The sequence below is a fragment of the Argiope bruennichi genome, chromosome 9 (assembly GCF_947563725.1).
Source record: "Argiope bruennichi chromosome 9, qqArgBrue1.1, whole genome shotgun sequence".
NCBI lineage: Eukaryota > Metazoa > Arthropoda > Arachnida > Araneae > Araneidae > Argiope > Argiope bruennichi.
The window spans coordinates 65,345,544-65,362,406 of NC_079159.1; the positions used below are offsets into that span (position 1 = coordinate 65,345,544).

At 28.2% G+C, this 16,863-nt stretch overlaps 1 protein-coding gene across 4 annotated transcripts in view; it reads left to right on the plus strand.

Moving 5' to 3' along the window:
• Positions 1–16,863, plus strand: part of LOC129983862 (myocardin-related transcription factor A-like) — a 341,368-nt gene that overhangs the window by 107,820 nt on the left and 216,685 nt on the right. The gene's annotated exons all lie outside the window — the stretch shown is intronic.

Sequence of the window (16,863 nt, forward strand, 5' to 3'; positions counted from 1 at the left end):
TAAAAGTATAAATTAGTTGAAGATCTAATTTTGTGATTTGTTATTCCATATTGAAATCTCTTTTGTAATTTCTATAATTCGATTTAAAAATTGAGTATTTCCTGATCAACTGTTTTCTAACTCTAAATTTCATTCATGATTGCTTTTAATATTTTATATCATGTAAATAAAATGTTGTAAAATAACTAGATGAAATTTGGCAAATATTGAATTAACTACTGTGGTTACATATTTTGAAAATAGTGAAATTATTCAAAGATTAGGGAAATGTGAGGATCCTTAATGCAATACATTCTTTTCTCTAAAGGTTTAACTTCATGTTCAGATATTTTCTCGAAATTTATGAAACATTTCATCTAAATGTTCTAACTGAAATTATCTTGCCCATCTTTTTTATTTTGCTTGAAATTGGTAGAATCGATTGATATTCTCCGATTTAGTTTATATCATTAATTCTTTTTATATATTTCTTGGATTACATTTTCCATCCATATTCTTAACACCTGTGACCGCGTATAGGAAAAACATATCGATGACTAATTGCACATAAATGCATTATCCTATCTCAACCGTTACAAATAATCTTAATCGGCATCTATGCTCACGGCTATCCTGCGCAAGTTCGAGATTCGGCAAAACGAAAGTACACCGATCAACGTTTTTCAAAATATTTTGTTTTGCTTTTGTCTCTGCTATTAACCTAAATCGCATCTTGCATACGAGATAAGGGTGCTCTGCGGTCATTTTTATCGCACTCCAATCGCTTGGTGCACCCCAACCTGTCGAATATTGAGATACTGCTGAAATGGGGTGTGCCGATGACAATAAGCTATAATTGGTCGTCTTCTAACCCTTTGATAAATTCGTTGCGCTTATATACGCAACTAAAAAAAAAGAAAAAAGATACTTTTGTTACTAGACACGCCCATCATTGGAGTTTAGTGTATAAGCTGGAAACGAGAGCCCAATGCTACTATGAGACTTTTAGGTGCCTACCTTGAGATTAATTTCTTATTGCCATGAACTTTTCCACGAATTTGACAATTTGGCCTGACTGTGGGTTTAATTATACATCGATTTTTCTCCTCCATGTCGCACATCATCCAATACCTGATATGCCTATGCTTCCAAAGGAGTGGCTAAACAATCGCCCATCATTTGAATTTTGTTGATGAAATTCTAGCTTCAACCAACCAGTAAACGAAGTAGCTGAGATTAACCAACAAGGATATAGTTTGATAAATGAACATTTTCGCATAGGTATCAATTTATGTGGGTTCTGAAAGGTTATGCGATTGGTTTGAAGTTCAATATAGGGAAATTATTGAAGACTGATTGATGGTTTATGGAATTTTTGGAGACAGTTTTCCGAGACATGTCTTGTATGATGATGATAAATGCTTATTTTATTTCATTTCTGTAATTTTTAAGGTATTACATTGATCTGAATAATATCCATGATAACTGAAACAGTATTATATGTTCATTTAAAAGTATTTTTCATACTGTGCAAGTTTTAAAATAAATTTTATTTTACAATGCCGTATAATTGTTCACAATGAAAAAATGAAAAGTGAACTCTATAATTTTAACTGTATTAGGAAATAACATTGCTTTCATTATTTTTACAAAATGTTACCTATTTTGAACAGCTCTGAAAGTAATTATCTCAGTGTTTGTAGTTGCCTGATTTGATTACTTGATTATTTTTTAATCAAATATTAATTTTGTTTGCAGATAGGTTAAATAAATCAATACATTTTAAATTATAAAATTCTTTGAAACTTAAGAATTCCTTAATAATGAAAATTTGTGTGATTTAGAAACTAATTTGGATATGATCTACTATGTATGGTAAAAAATATATTTTTACTGTCCTAAAGGAGTATTAACTTTTTCTGATTAAAATGGTAATTTATTAGGGAAAAAAATAACTTATGGTAGTTCGATAAGATGAGAAATAAACTTTATGAAACCTTTTTATGGGGTTGGATATGTAATTAAAAAGACTGAGTTGCACAAAATATAAGATTTAAAAATAATTTTTTCTGGGACTTCAGCTTTTTGTTTCATGTCTTTGCTAGGCAATTATGTGTATCATAGGTAAAGATTAATTATAAATAAAATGCACTTAGATATTCAACGCATTCTGTAGTTTTTGCGAGTTCTCTGCAATTAAGTGAATTAATTTTTAATTTCAGTAAATATACTCTTGATATGATAATCAGAAATCGACGTTTTTACCAATATAATATAATTAAGAAATTTATTTTGTTTAAGAAATTTACTTTGTTTCTTTACTTTAATTAATTTCGTCTTATATTTGTCAAAACCTACTTTCTATTATAATTGGTTGAATTGCCTGGTTTTTCATTTCATGTTTTTCGTTGATTGCAACTCTACTTATTTTCACACTTTTCACGGAACCGGAGTTACTGCTTTTGATTGCAATCCAATCTGTTTTTAGCCCAACTTTGTGATTCTGATCTCATTTCTTTTACTTCCTAATAGCATATCACCGACCCAGAACCGACGCTCATTACGACTAATTTCAAAGCCGCAAATTTCTTGAGAGGATCAAAATCTTTTCAATATTCTATGAATTAGCAAATATGTTTCAAAATTATAAAGTATAATTAATTTTTTGTTCACGAACTTTAATTTATACTAATTTAAAATTTTGTTCAATACATTTCTGTTCAGCTGTTCAGTTCCTGTACAACCAAAGAAAGATTGTAATCCAGTCTGTTTTATAAACAATTCCAGTAACAATTTGGAACGATTTGCTTAATTATTTCTTTTATTATTTATTAGATCAGGTTATATCTATATTTTGGTCTAAGAATTAACCGGAAATAATTTTAATTTCAGAGCATATTATTTCAAAATCAATATAAGTAGTTTTTGCTTATGAATCCATTTTTGCCTAATCATGTTATTGCTTTTGCTCAATCTCAAAATTGCCTTCAAATTTTGTTCTGTTCAATTATTTCTCACAGCTTGTAATTTTCATCAACTACATGCCAAATCCAAAGGATTTTCTCCTCCTTGATCTCCACCCAAATTAATACAGGCTCGGTTATTTAATGCGAATAAGATCGACTTGGCATCAAGTGGTATATATATTTATATTGCTACTGTCTTGACTGCTACTTTCTCCAGAATTTGCCCTATCAGGAGGTAGTTTGTAAATAATTATTTCGCTTCTGTTCAAAGTTTCATCGCGTCAGAACGGCTCACCTCCATCTGATTTTGATTGATGGGAGTTTTATTGCTGTGCTGAGTTGTCGTAAAATAGTTACCTTTGACCGCAAAGTAAAAAGAGAAAGGTGTCCATACAATGAAGACATCGCATTAGAGTTTGGTTAAGTCACATAATTATATCTAAGTTTTGATATATTTGAAAGGACCATTTGAAGCATAATTCAATTTTACTGTTGGACTTGGTGAAGTACGAGCAATCATAGCCATCGGCTTATTTGGTGTTTTTCATCAATGCAATCTGTTAGTCTTTTTATGAATTCAATGACTAAAGATTAAAAATGTTTTTTAAATGAAATTACTTATAATATTGGAATAAATTGATTTTATTTCCTTTATTTATAGAGGATTCTTAAATTTATAAAGGACTATAAAATCATTGTACTTTTGCAGTGGTTAAGAATTTTATTAAATGGTTTCAATTTTTTTGAAAAACTCTGGGATTTCGAAAAGATTTCAATTTTTTTCCGCAAATATTCTTAATTTGGAAGTGAAATATCCTGTCAAAAGAAATTTCTGCAATTCCTGTGTGGAATGCACACGATCGCTGATACTTATTTGGTATGCTTAATTAATGATTAATTAACTTTTAATGAAAAGTAAACCGAAATTCAAATAAAGTTAATATATTTTAGTTGCACTTAAAGTTAAATCTAAGCCGTCTAATTGTAATTAAACATGTCTAAATAATATTTATTTTCTCAGATAATTCCTTTATATGTATATTTCTTGAAAAATTTTAAACAAGTGTTTTCTGATTTGAGATACTTTGATGGTCTATAACAGGAGATTTTTTTTATGCGATTCCGAAGAACTAATCCTATGATCTTTTTCACATTATTCCAAAAAACACTAACGAAACAATATGACTCTAAATAATTTATTGCGTTATTACACGGATTATTTCAAAATTGATAAACTATAAAAAGAAATGAATTTTTTTTTTTTTAAATTTAGACATACAAAATATAATAATCATTTGGTGAACTTTTTCTATCCTGCTTGTCCTCATTACTGTTTTATTTAGACATGTAGAATAAAAGGAAAAGCATGCCAGTAATTCTTAAATTCATTAAGCATTAAAGACCATTTAATGTATTTTTCTAAACAATCATTTAACTCAGAATTTTTACTTTTAGTTTTATATATTAAGCATTAAAAAAACGAGCACATTTGAATAAAAACGCGAGAGGTTTTTAGAGAATATCCTTTTTATTTATTTTTCTCTTCACGCAACATCGCCCGCCCGCGCGTGTGTGTGGCATTTAACTTATTTTTCTTCAATTATCTGAATTTACTATTCAGTAAAGTTTTTATATTTCATGATGAAATTAATTCAAGTAATAATTAAAAAGTGCATATATAGAAACTTTAGCTACATAATCTTTTCCTAACAGCAAAATTAGTACACTAGAAAGCGAAATATAATTTTGTAAGTATTCTTAAATATTATGCATTAAAGCATAATTATATATACATGTTCACAAGTTATTTTAATTGGAAAATCTGAAAGACCAAGATTTGTCACGGCAAAGAACTTTTTCCTGACAAATGTTCAGTAATTGTTACATCAGATATGAATGCACAGAGTATGATTTAAATTCTTCGAAGCATCTCTTTTTCACCTATCATGTGCTGGGCGTTGAAGCGATCCTACGAAGAATTTCACCCCATCATTCCCTTTCTCTTGTTTTGTTTTTGGTGTTTTTGTCACCCTAGCGTGTGGCGAGCTGTAAGTGGAACGCTGTGGTCGTGACTGACCACTCGGTAATTAGAAGCGTAACTAGCTCCTGTTTGCGGCGAGAGCAGGTTCTCGCCTGCCAATCAACCGCGGGAAATTAAAGTCACTTGTGATTAAGGCAGAAGAGGTACTAATGGGTAGAAATGAATATCATCTTCTTGCAGGGTCGGCTTGTCAATCATTTCCTATAACTTCTCTTTGAGGCCATTGATTAGAGAAGAATGAGTCTATAAACTTGTTTCCCTTTGCATTAAAAAGAGAGGAATATTGGTTTCGGGTGCTGGCTTTCATTTCTTTATTCTTCGTTTGCTGTTTTGCCATGTATTAGTTATACAATATTTTAAAAATTATCATAAACCAAAGCTTTTCATAAAAATATACTAAATTAAATGTAAATATTAGATCCTATAAAAACCATTATTATTTATAAGACATCAAGTCTAAAATTATTGTGAATCATCGTTTAAACATAATTTTTTTTGTTGTTGCTGAATAATATATATATATATATATATATTATTTTCTATTGCAGGGAATTTTTTTTTATCTTCAAATCAGCCTAATTAAAAAAGCACAAATAACGACTATAAATAATTCCTAACATCTTGCTTCTACTGGATTCAGTAACTGTTATTTTTTTCCAATTATCTTTAAAAGACTTGATGACTTAGATATGATTTAGTTCACAGATATCAACAATGAAGTAATATGCTATTGATATTATATATTTATGAATCAAAGCATCTGTAAAAAAATTAATTGAAGAACTTATCTGTCCTTCAAGACAAATATATTATGGAATTATTTATATAAATTATCCACCCATATTATAAAGTTTTCAAAAATTTGCTAAAGAAACACCTGCTATTAATTACTTATAACATACGCTTTGTTTTATTAATAGGGTTCTCTTTGATTCCCTAAGCAATTAAACTGCATTTTAATCGAGCTATTTGCAATAGTATCCCAATATCAGAATAGTTCTATTGTTTTGAAAAATGATCATTCCATCACTTCCATTATGCTTACAACACAGAGAGAGATTTATGGTTTGGGATTCTTTGGCAAAATATCACAAAACAAAAATAATTTCTATCTAAATCTTGAATTCTACTGAAATAAGATCTTTAAGATCTTTGGACTCAAGATGTAGTTTCAGTCGCTAATTTCAAAAATATCCATGTAGTAATTTTTTAAAACTTTTACCACTCTATAGGCGAGTAAGATTTACTGGTATAAAAGTCCAATTTGGTCATACTGCTAATAACTTTTTGGAAAATCTGTAAGTTAAATCTGCTTTTTCCATTTATAATAAATATGTAATACTTATATAACCTGATTAAGTAAAGTTGTTGAATATTAATTGACTAATTTTAACTATATATGTATGGTATTAAATATACACGTCACATCTAAAAATTTCTTGTTCCTTTATATTGCATTTTAATAATAGGCAAAGATTTAAAAAAATCAATAGTAAATCAATAAAAAAACAACAGTGGGTCAGTTAGATGAATTGCGAACGAATTTCGCAAATTTTGTCATTTTCTTCGATTTAGAATTTTCTTATGCGAAGGAAAGTAATTTTATAATAATTTATATAAGAGTATAATCATGTTCCAGAAAGGTCATTAAACAATGTCCTTTTCTCCATATTTTATTTTATTGATTAATCAGTATCAGTTACAACGACATTCATAATTACGTCAGTCCGTTACCCAATATCCTAGAAATTGTTGAATAATTGGGAACATCTATTTTTTTTTATTTTCATTGCAGTAATGAGCTAATTTAAAGAAGAAAATATTTGAAATGATGCGCAACTCTTGCTTCAAAATTTTTTTTACAACTCATTCTCAACTAAAAATCAAATATTTTTTTCTATTTTCCCAATAAAATATTCCCAATATTTTATGAAATATCTCATATAAAATATTTTTAATGTCTATAATTTGGAGTAATTTATTTCCATTATATTCCCAGTCTTATTGGGGAAATCAACTTTTAAAACAGAAACAGTGGAATATATGAGATACGGGAAAAATATACTAGATTTCAAAACTTACTTTAAAATGAATAAGCTCAAACAGTTCAGCTTAATAATAATTAATAAAAATAAACATTAATTGGGATGTCCAATTTCCAACAAATTTTTCTTTGAGAATTAATAGTAATAGACTGATAATTAATTTTTTCTAATTTGAAATATTCCACTATTTAAAATATTTTCTCTCTAAAATATTCTGCTAAATATTCAAAAATCTGATAGAATAAATTTATCTAACTATCAGCGATTATTATACTTTCAGTAACCACCAAAAATTTTAATAGTAGGAAACAGACCTTCCACATCAAGTGGAATTTTCAATTTCCAACTAATTTTTCTTTAAAATTTCCGTTATCTGAAATATTCTAGGATCTGGCAGAATAAATTTATTTAAATCTTAGTATTTATTTGTTATCCTTAACTATAAAAAATGTGATTTAGTTACATTAGTTCTCTTCAAATCTATCACACTGAGTTAATTGCCGTCAATTCTAACAACTCTCGAATGGACTGAAAATGGTCGTTCATTCTAATATCTTTAACATAAGCGAGCAAAATATACATATTTGTTAAAATAATTAACCATGGATGATTCGAGATGTTGCTTTCTCCATTTCCACAACTTCCGTTTCTTTTTGAATAGACAGAACCATCTCTTCAGATTCTTCTTTCAGCAGCATTTTTTTCTCCTTATTTAAAGTCAATGTTCTTTTCTTTTTCCTTTTTTTTTTTTAATATTTGACGTCAATCAATATCAAATCATTACTAATAACCTGCTTTCATAAGTGAAAAATATGTGTAGATCACATTGTGGATTCTTTAAAAATATCATTTGTTAATTATATATAAAATAATAATTGGTATGACAGAACACTACAGTGTTCTTAGACTTAATATCACCTTTTATCATGTAATAATTTAAAAACATGAAGAATATAATTTTTCATTATGTAAAAAACTAGTTCTTAATTACTCGATGATAAAAATTGTCAGATATAACTAAGAACATTATTTATTATTCTGAGATAAAAGTTCAAAATTAAAAATTGAAATATTAGTCAAAACTGTTTTATCTTTTAGATTTAAGAAATATTAACTTTTCAACTTATCTTGCAAATAACCGATCTAAGGAATGAATAATGATACTTCAGAACGTTTTGTCTGACCTTTTTTAGAAAACCGTTACAACTAAAGTAAACAAACGTTACAAAATAACATTGAGAAACTGCCGTAGATTGCCCTAGACTGCCTTAAGAAAGACGTCTCACAGCTTGCAAAGACTTCCGCGGTGTGTATTATGGCCGTGCTTCTTATTACCCTAATTGACGATATTTGGCTTATATTTCAAGATTTTTTTTTATGTATTTGGATATAGACTAGATTTGAAAAATTAAATGATTTTGAAAGAGTGGACTAATACACGAAAAATGTAGTTTACATTCGTTTCTTATACAAATGCTCTTGAAATCGACTGCTTATTTATGAATTATGGTAGAAATCTGATACGCAACTTTTCTTCTTACAAAATTCAATTATTATGTGCCTTCTAACGCCTATACTTCTTCAAAAATTGTTATGATTACCTTTGATACTGATATCGAAATAAAATAGATTTCTTTTGATATTCTCTTGGTTTGGAGATCTTTATCTGTATTTCCAAATCTCTCCTTTTGTTACAATGGAACAAAATCACCTTCAGTCAAGCAATCTTCTGATCAATAAAGCGGTCAGTCTTCTTAAATAAATAGCTTAACCATCGGATTAAGAGCAAGATGGGAAAAAAATTCCATGTCCGTCACCCTTTAAGTAATTCTATTGGGTTAAGTTTTCTAGGTGTGGCAAACAACATAATCATTATTCAGGCCAATCTTGAGGAATTTTTTTCCTCGCATTGAGTTTTTCTTGTTGTTTGAATGTGATATAGCTCCGAGGGGCTGTATGAAATAACTGACGAAGACAAATCACCATCACTGATTACACCCATTGGAGAAGGGCCGCATAGAAACAGTGTGATAATATTAATGAATAATAATAATTATAATGAAAAATAATCGCGATAATTAGCCGCCACTGGGTGACTAACAACGAGAAGGCGGTCAGATTTTTTCTGAAGATTTTTTTGGTTTTATTCGGAATATATTCGATTTCAAAAATAAGATTCGATTACTTCATTCAAAAATAAGATTCTAATATCTTTTAAAATCGAAATAAATTAGAATTATGTTCTTTTTAATCATCTTAATTATCTGTAATAAATAATATCAAATAAATAACTTTTCTTTCAAATTTTTTTCATCTTAGTAATCGATTTGATTTTTTTTATTCATATCAGTTATAACACCATTCAAATCATGCTTAATATTAATAAAATAATTTAACATTTTTACAGCTGTATATAGGCAATGCATACCAATAGATAAAATTTTATGCCTGAAATGTTTCTTATTTTAAATCTGAAGTAAAGAAAATCGAGATAGCTTGCCCTTATTTATAAGTAAACTTTAAAATCATTTTTCCAAATTTAGTTCCAGTCTTTACTTTAATCTTAAACTTAAGTGTTTCATTAGACTTATTTAAAACGAATATAATTTATACTAAGAGACGCAAAAGAAAAAAAATTATAATTTTTACTTTAATTTTATCTGTACTATGCAAATGATTTTCTACCAATATTGTTTGTAAAAAATAATCCTATTTTCAAACCCCTCTCCTTCCCAGTTTATAGCATTGCTAAGTAAAACAGACTGTTGCTTTCCTTATATTCGTGAAGATGAGTAAAAAAAAATTAAATTTTATTATTTATAATATGTTATCATATATAAATGCTTTTATATATGATAAATAAATATATAGAAATTGAATCTCATATCATTTGCTTAATTTTACTCTTATCTTTCTGTAACTATTTTAATTTCGTAATTTGCTTATTAGTCCTCAGTATTAAATAACGAATAAACTACTATTAAATAGAATAATTAATTCTCTTCTTTTACATAATATTCGTTTGACATACTTTTTTCCATATGCGTATTTATTTTAATCGTCATCCAAAACTGAGTAAAATTTCAAATTTTTCATGTTCTGCAGCTTTTAAAGATAAAGCGAATCAAACCTATGTAATCCTTTTAGTACGTCATGAAATGAATTTCCAAAAAGTATTTGAAATAATATTGGAAGATACATATAATTATTATAAATAAATTTTGAGCCTTTAAAATAATTTCAGCTACTAAACATAACAGGCAAAAATATTTATTTCATACCATAAACTTTTTTTTAATCAAATAAATATTTAATGTTACCAAATTTATGCAGCGTACTTTATGAATCCAAACTACACTTTAAAAATAAGCATTTTTTAATTATTGAACTTCTTATGCAATTTATAAGCACAATTACTTCAAATAATGGTGATTATTTTTAATTTACTTGTAATTTGTTTTTGTTTTTTTTGTAATACTATAAATATTACTCAAGGATTTTAATTACGTGTCTGCCATCATCAAAAAAAGTATCTTCTTTTAAAAAATTGACTTAGAATTCAAAAATTTAAACTACTTGTTGCATATTAAATAATTAATTTATTGATGAAATTCTCTGTCAATCTTGCGCTTTCACTGTCTTTTTCAAATGTCTTTCTGATACGTCGAACGGCTGAAATTATTTCCCTTTTACCTTGAGGCACTTCTCTGAATTACTTTAGTACCCTTCTGTCAATTATTGTCTTATAGCCTGATATAAAACAAAACTTAACCTTGATTTGCATGACAGAAGTACGTTTAATAATTTCGCATACTTTTATCAACCATCCAGTGATGATGATGGATGACTAGAATTGCAGCATTACTTTGTGATTTCAAGTACAGTGTTTATAGGCAGAAATGAATAGAAGGCGAGGCACACATTACAACTGCTATCGTAACAAAGGACGCTGAAATCAAGGTCCTGAAATTTTATATGCATCGCAATTAACATTCCCAGTTAACATAGAATTTTTTTTATTATTCTTAATTTACTTTACTTTTTCTTATTGTTAATTTTAAATGCTATGGCGTCATATTAGCCTTTTTAATCAAGGTGCAATTGAAAATTTCACTTCACATATTATTTGAGAATTAATTCTATTTGGAATTTTAAATTGATGGCATATCACAAGTTTTCTAAAGGAAGTTGATAGATTTAAGAGATATTTAGCATTAAAATATATTTTAGCAGCAAGATGATATTCGACGTGTTTCTGTTCGGGATCCTTATTAAATGATATTTATTAAATATTTTTATCCCATTTCTTAAAGTATTTTAAACTTTTCTTGGTTTACATTTTTTTTTTAAATTTGCTTCAAATTAAGGAGTTTCTTCCTTTTTCAAATCATTCTTAAACAATATCTTTGAATATTTCTACTAGAATTGAGAATGCATGGAATATTTTTCGAATCAAGACTAACTTCTTCATAGATAGCAGTTCTTTGAGCTCGTGAATATACCGTCATGTTTAAAGGAAAGAAAACTAAGGAAAAAAAAGCATCAAAACAAAGCAATGAAAAATTCTAGCAGGCAATGGTATCAAAAATAAATGGTAGGAGTTTTTTTTAAATGTATCTAAAGATAAGTCTTTGTGAAAAATGAAATCAAAATTCAACAAGAGAGTTTGAAGATATTTAAAACTATAAAAAAGTATTAACAGCGATTAATATCAGTGCATCTTTCATAAAAGATCTCTGACTTTCCTTCGTTTGAATTTGCATAATTCGTTTACGGAGATTACTTTTAAGAAATATCTATACTTAGCTTCAATTAGCCTTACAAACGAAATTATGTCAAACTAGTTGCTATATAATGTTTCATTACAGATTCACACCAAAAGACTAATTTTTTACAAAACCGGTAGCATACCAATTCTAAATAAGTTGGTTAAGATAAATTATTAAAAGTAATTGTCCTGAAATATCGACTAATGATCAACAGGCAAAGTATCTTTTTAAATACACGGTCAACCATTTTCCCTTATTTGAACTCTTCAGAGCCGAATATTACTGAAATGCCTTGTAAAATTTTTTAATGGTTATTCGTGAATCTTTGATACATTTTAGTAAGATTATTAAATGATATTACCGCAATTTCCTCACGCTCCAGCATTTCTCATCTTGACTATTAATAACGCCTTATAATTTTTGATTTTGTTTCTGCATAACCATCACTTTCATAAAATTTAATGACTGTTCGTTGAAATTGCTGTCAATTAATCAGGATCAAATGATGCGGAACTTTCTCCATTGTAATGAAAGCTTAATGATGTTTACTCGTGTTTCTTCTATAGCAAGTTGTACAAAAAAAAAAAACCTTAATTCGTACGACGGTAGAATTTGTCTCTTATATTCGACGATTTGTCAGACTATTATCAGTCTATTCATCTACTTCTACCAAACCTTTTTAAATGGTCCGTTAGGATTTGATTAAGAAAAGAACTATCGAAATCGATTTCATCGCGATACCTGCGTGGTTTGAATTATCACAGTGAAAATGGTGCCAATTCATTACACCACATAAATCAAAGGGATCGCCCACTGGAAGAGTGATAATCATTTCTTAGCCTGACATTATATAAATACACGAATTGCTTTAAACGACATTGTGGGACAGATTGGGAAAATATTTAATCAACGAGGCGAAAAACATTTGCTCTAAAAATGTTAAATGAACCTTGAGATTTTAGCTCTGTGTGTTTGGCGAACATAATCATAGTTCTCGCCAAGACACTGTAATTGAATTGCTGTAGAATTTATTGTTCTTTACATGGCCTTTTTGAATGTTCTGACAGGTGGTGTAATAGGGTGGCGCGCTGGGACTACTGGTCGGTCGCAGTAAATGCTAGCCTCCGGGTTAATTAGCCTATACGTCATCGCTAATACAACCCAGCCCTTTTTTATTTTTACGATCTGCTAGATGCATCAATATGCAGTCGACGTTCTTCTGAATAGTCACGCGCCAATCAGAATGCTTTTATGTGTATTTTAATATTTTTTTTGAAACGTTATTTTAGTCCATTGTAATTTAATAGAGTTTGTATTATAGGCAAAAAAATTTAAAACCTGTCAGTCTTAATATCCGAGCTTTAATTCATATTTAAAATATTCGATCTATGGATATAATGCGTTATAATAACATCTTTGTACTTTTCACGTAAAGAAAATCTAAATTTTAGCTCCCATTTTATAAAAAATTTCCCTTTTCTAATCACATATAAGTATAACTTTAATATTAAACAGTCAAGAAGAAAGAGCATGAAAAGTTATCTTGCAAGAAATGAAATAAATTTAAGGTTTGAAAAAGAAACTCCCTTTATCTTTGCTGATATTAACAGATCGTAATTATTTTCAATAGAACGTTCTGAAATAAAATAGTTTTTGATATTCTTACAGAAAATTTTAGTCTCATTATAAAACTAAAGTGAATTAACGCTGTATTTTGTTAGCTTAATCTGAAAATAACCTTAAAATTAATCCAACTATTCGAACTGGATTTTCGCTTCATATTGCATTCGTTGACGAATAAATATTTACTACTTATATAACCTAAACCATTTCATTATTTTAAGAATTATCATTTTGGAAATTAGCAGGTGAAATGCTTATTAATTGAAAGTGTGATTATTTTTTGCTTGTTTGCAACAGTGATAAAAATTCCCATACTTTTCAAATTGACTTTTTCAACATTTTACAATAAATATAAAGGGAGATGCATTAACATAAAACATTTTTATTCTATTCTATTGTAAAAGTATAAAATATTTATTACAAGGTGATAAATAAATAACTCGCAGTTCCGTTTCATTATGTCGAAAATGTTATCTAAAAGAATGGCACTTTTTAAAAAATTATGTGGGCAAATTTTTGAATGATCTAAATTTTTGTCAACAATTAAAAGCAAATGAATAGAAGAAAAGTTTACAATATTCCTTGCTTTAATTAGTTAACAATTATTATGGTTTTTTTCTTCGAAAAAATTGAATATCTATATCCTTGCTGTTTGAATCGGTATTAGTTATTAGTATACCATTTTGATAGAAGAATAGAAATTTATATTTGCAATTCAATGGCCAAAAGTCATAAGAAAAACAATCATTTGATTTAAAGCTGTTTTACGCTGTAGTTTGAAATAACACATCTAGGTATTTTGGAGAAAATTCTCAAGATAACTGCTTTTAATCTACTTATATACGAAGGAAAAATATTAATCATAAAAAAAATTTCATCTCAAGATTTTGAATTTTTTCTATGTTTAACCAGTTAACCGCGGAATATATTTTTAAAAGTTCCTCATGCGGTGGATAGTTAGAATTAAGCGATGGTGTTTATACACGTCCAACACAATGCTAATGGCTGTATAATAAAGTTTCCAAAAAATTGAATCATAATTAAGCGAGTAAGATTTCATTTTTATTAGATAAAAAAAAATTAACGATTCATTGCTAAAACAGGAATTGTTATTGAAAATTTTAAAAATTGCCAAAGGAGCAAAAGTAAATATTGATAGTTTGTCACATAAAATTGAGTAAACGTTTTTCGAAAAGGCGTGTAGGTTTTGCAGTTGCACTCGGTCGACCAACGTTGATGTCAACAACAATTAAAAAGAAAACCAAAGAAGTTTTTTTTTTAACTTATAAGCATCACGTTGTTCCTACGAATCTAAAATTGCTAACGCCATCGTAGTTCGAGCATTTTATTAATCTTATTGCAATCTCTATCGGGGAATACCATATATACAAATGAAGTATAGAAAAATTCTGATATACTTGTACAGGGAAAATAATTAATATTTTGTAAAGAGCAATACATTATACAGAGAATAATTTCTATATCATAGAATTTAACCTAATTATTCTTTTAATTTGTAGCAAGTTTGATGGTATTATAAAAACATATCAATAAATGACATATGTATTACATTTTACTGAAATTTTGAATTTTTGCGCCGAATAGTATTTTTTTATTTTATATTATGAGTATACATACCGAGTGCACCAAAATGAAGATTTCTAGTGACACTGTAAACGTCGAATGCAATTAATTGGTAAAGACCTTCCTGGATCCGTAGAAAAACGTTTTCGTTTGTGATTATATGTGATTGTCTCTATCTTGCATCATTCATTGATTTTATAATGTCTATTTTATTCCCTTACTCTATTTGAAAAGCTTCTAAAATGTTCTTAAAAATTCTAATTATTATAATCTATATTGTGACTAGATATCTTTATTTTAAAATTCACGATTATAAAGATCTCTAGTACGTAAGCGATATCTTTATGTATCCATGTACAATAAAAGCTAAGGGGGTGATTATTCTACTGGTTTTACATCGAAAAATGTCGTCTGTTACTTTATTTTTTATAGAATTTTCTCGTTCTATATATACCTTAAATTATTTTGCATTGCTGGAATTAATCTATTTTTGTAGTCGTTATGCACTATTTCATTTTTTCCCTCTCTTGTGCACCTTTAATTATGTACACATCTATACAATAGAAATATGCGTTAAAGGGAAGAATTTTTTATATCTACAAATTATTGATGTCGATTTTTATGAAAGATTGTCTTAATCACAGAATTAGATAAAACTAGCCCATGAAACAAACAAAGTAATGAAGAAGGTTATAAGTGAACATTTTGATATTTATTTTCAGTCAAGTACTACATAACCTTCTGAAAAGGAAACTTTCATTCTTTCTTCTCTTCCATAATTTTATATGCATAATTGCAGATTCCAGGAACTGAGGTAACGGACTAAAAAACATCTATTGCCGTCTCACAACAGAGACTTTCTCTGTCCATTTGACCTCACCTCGACATTCAAGGCAGTTCGGACAGTTTATTTAGTTTCTTTTATTACCCATTTATCACCTGTTACCTCATGCCGGTAGAGGTTGGCGCCGGTACAACAGTTAGGCAAGAGGCCATTCTCCAGAGATCGTGATGGATTGGGCGATTTGCACATGGAGAATGAATAGCAAATGGCCAGGCCTGCTGTCTCTCTCCCCCTTCTGCTTACGATTTTAACTTCCCCCAGTCTCTTTATTTTGATGGATGGTTTATTTGTGAATGGTTTTATTCCTCCTTGCGAATAGCGGAAGATATTTTGTAGCATCCTTATATTTAGATTTAGTTCCTTTTTTTTAACTTCTTAATACTCTTTTCAAATTTCAACAGCATATAGTATATAACACAGTTTTTAAGTTTAAAGAAATCGAATGGTTACTATAATAACTGGTGAAAAAGTTAAAGGATATACTTACATTATGTATTTTACTAAGATTTTCTAACATTTAAGTATTTTCCTTTAAGTCCATTTGTATTAATCGTCGATTCCGTAATGTGCGTTTGTATTAAACACGATTTATATCTGTGCCAGTGAATTACACGGAAATTGAATTATCACTTCTCAAGTCGAAATCAAATCGTTCAACGATTTTATGATTCAATACAAAAATTATATATAAATTTCAAACACCTGTCGCATTTTCTGGATTCTTAACTGAATGAATGAGAGAGCACATTTTGGAGCGTGAAACGTCACGTAATTAGATAATAAAAAGGCATATATATATATATATATATATATATATATATATATATATATATATATATATATATATATATATATATATATATATATATATAATATAATATAATATAATATAATATAATATAATTTTAATTTTAATTTTAATTTTAATTAAAATTAAATCTAAAACACTGGTCGCACTTTGAGTATCTATTTTTGTTATTTTATCTAAAAGAGTTGCTCTCATTCGGAGGAG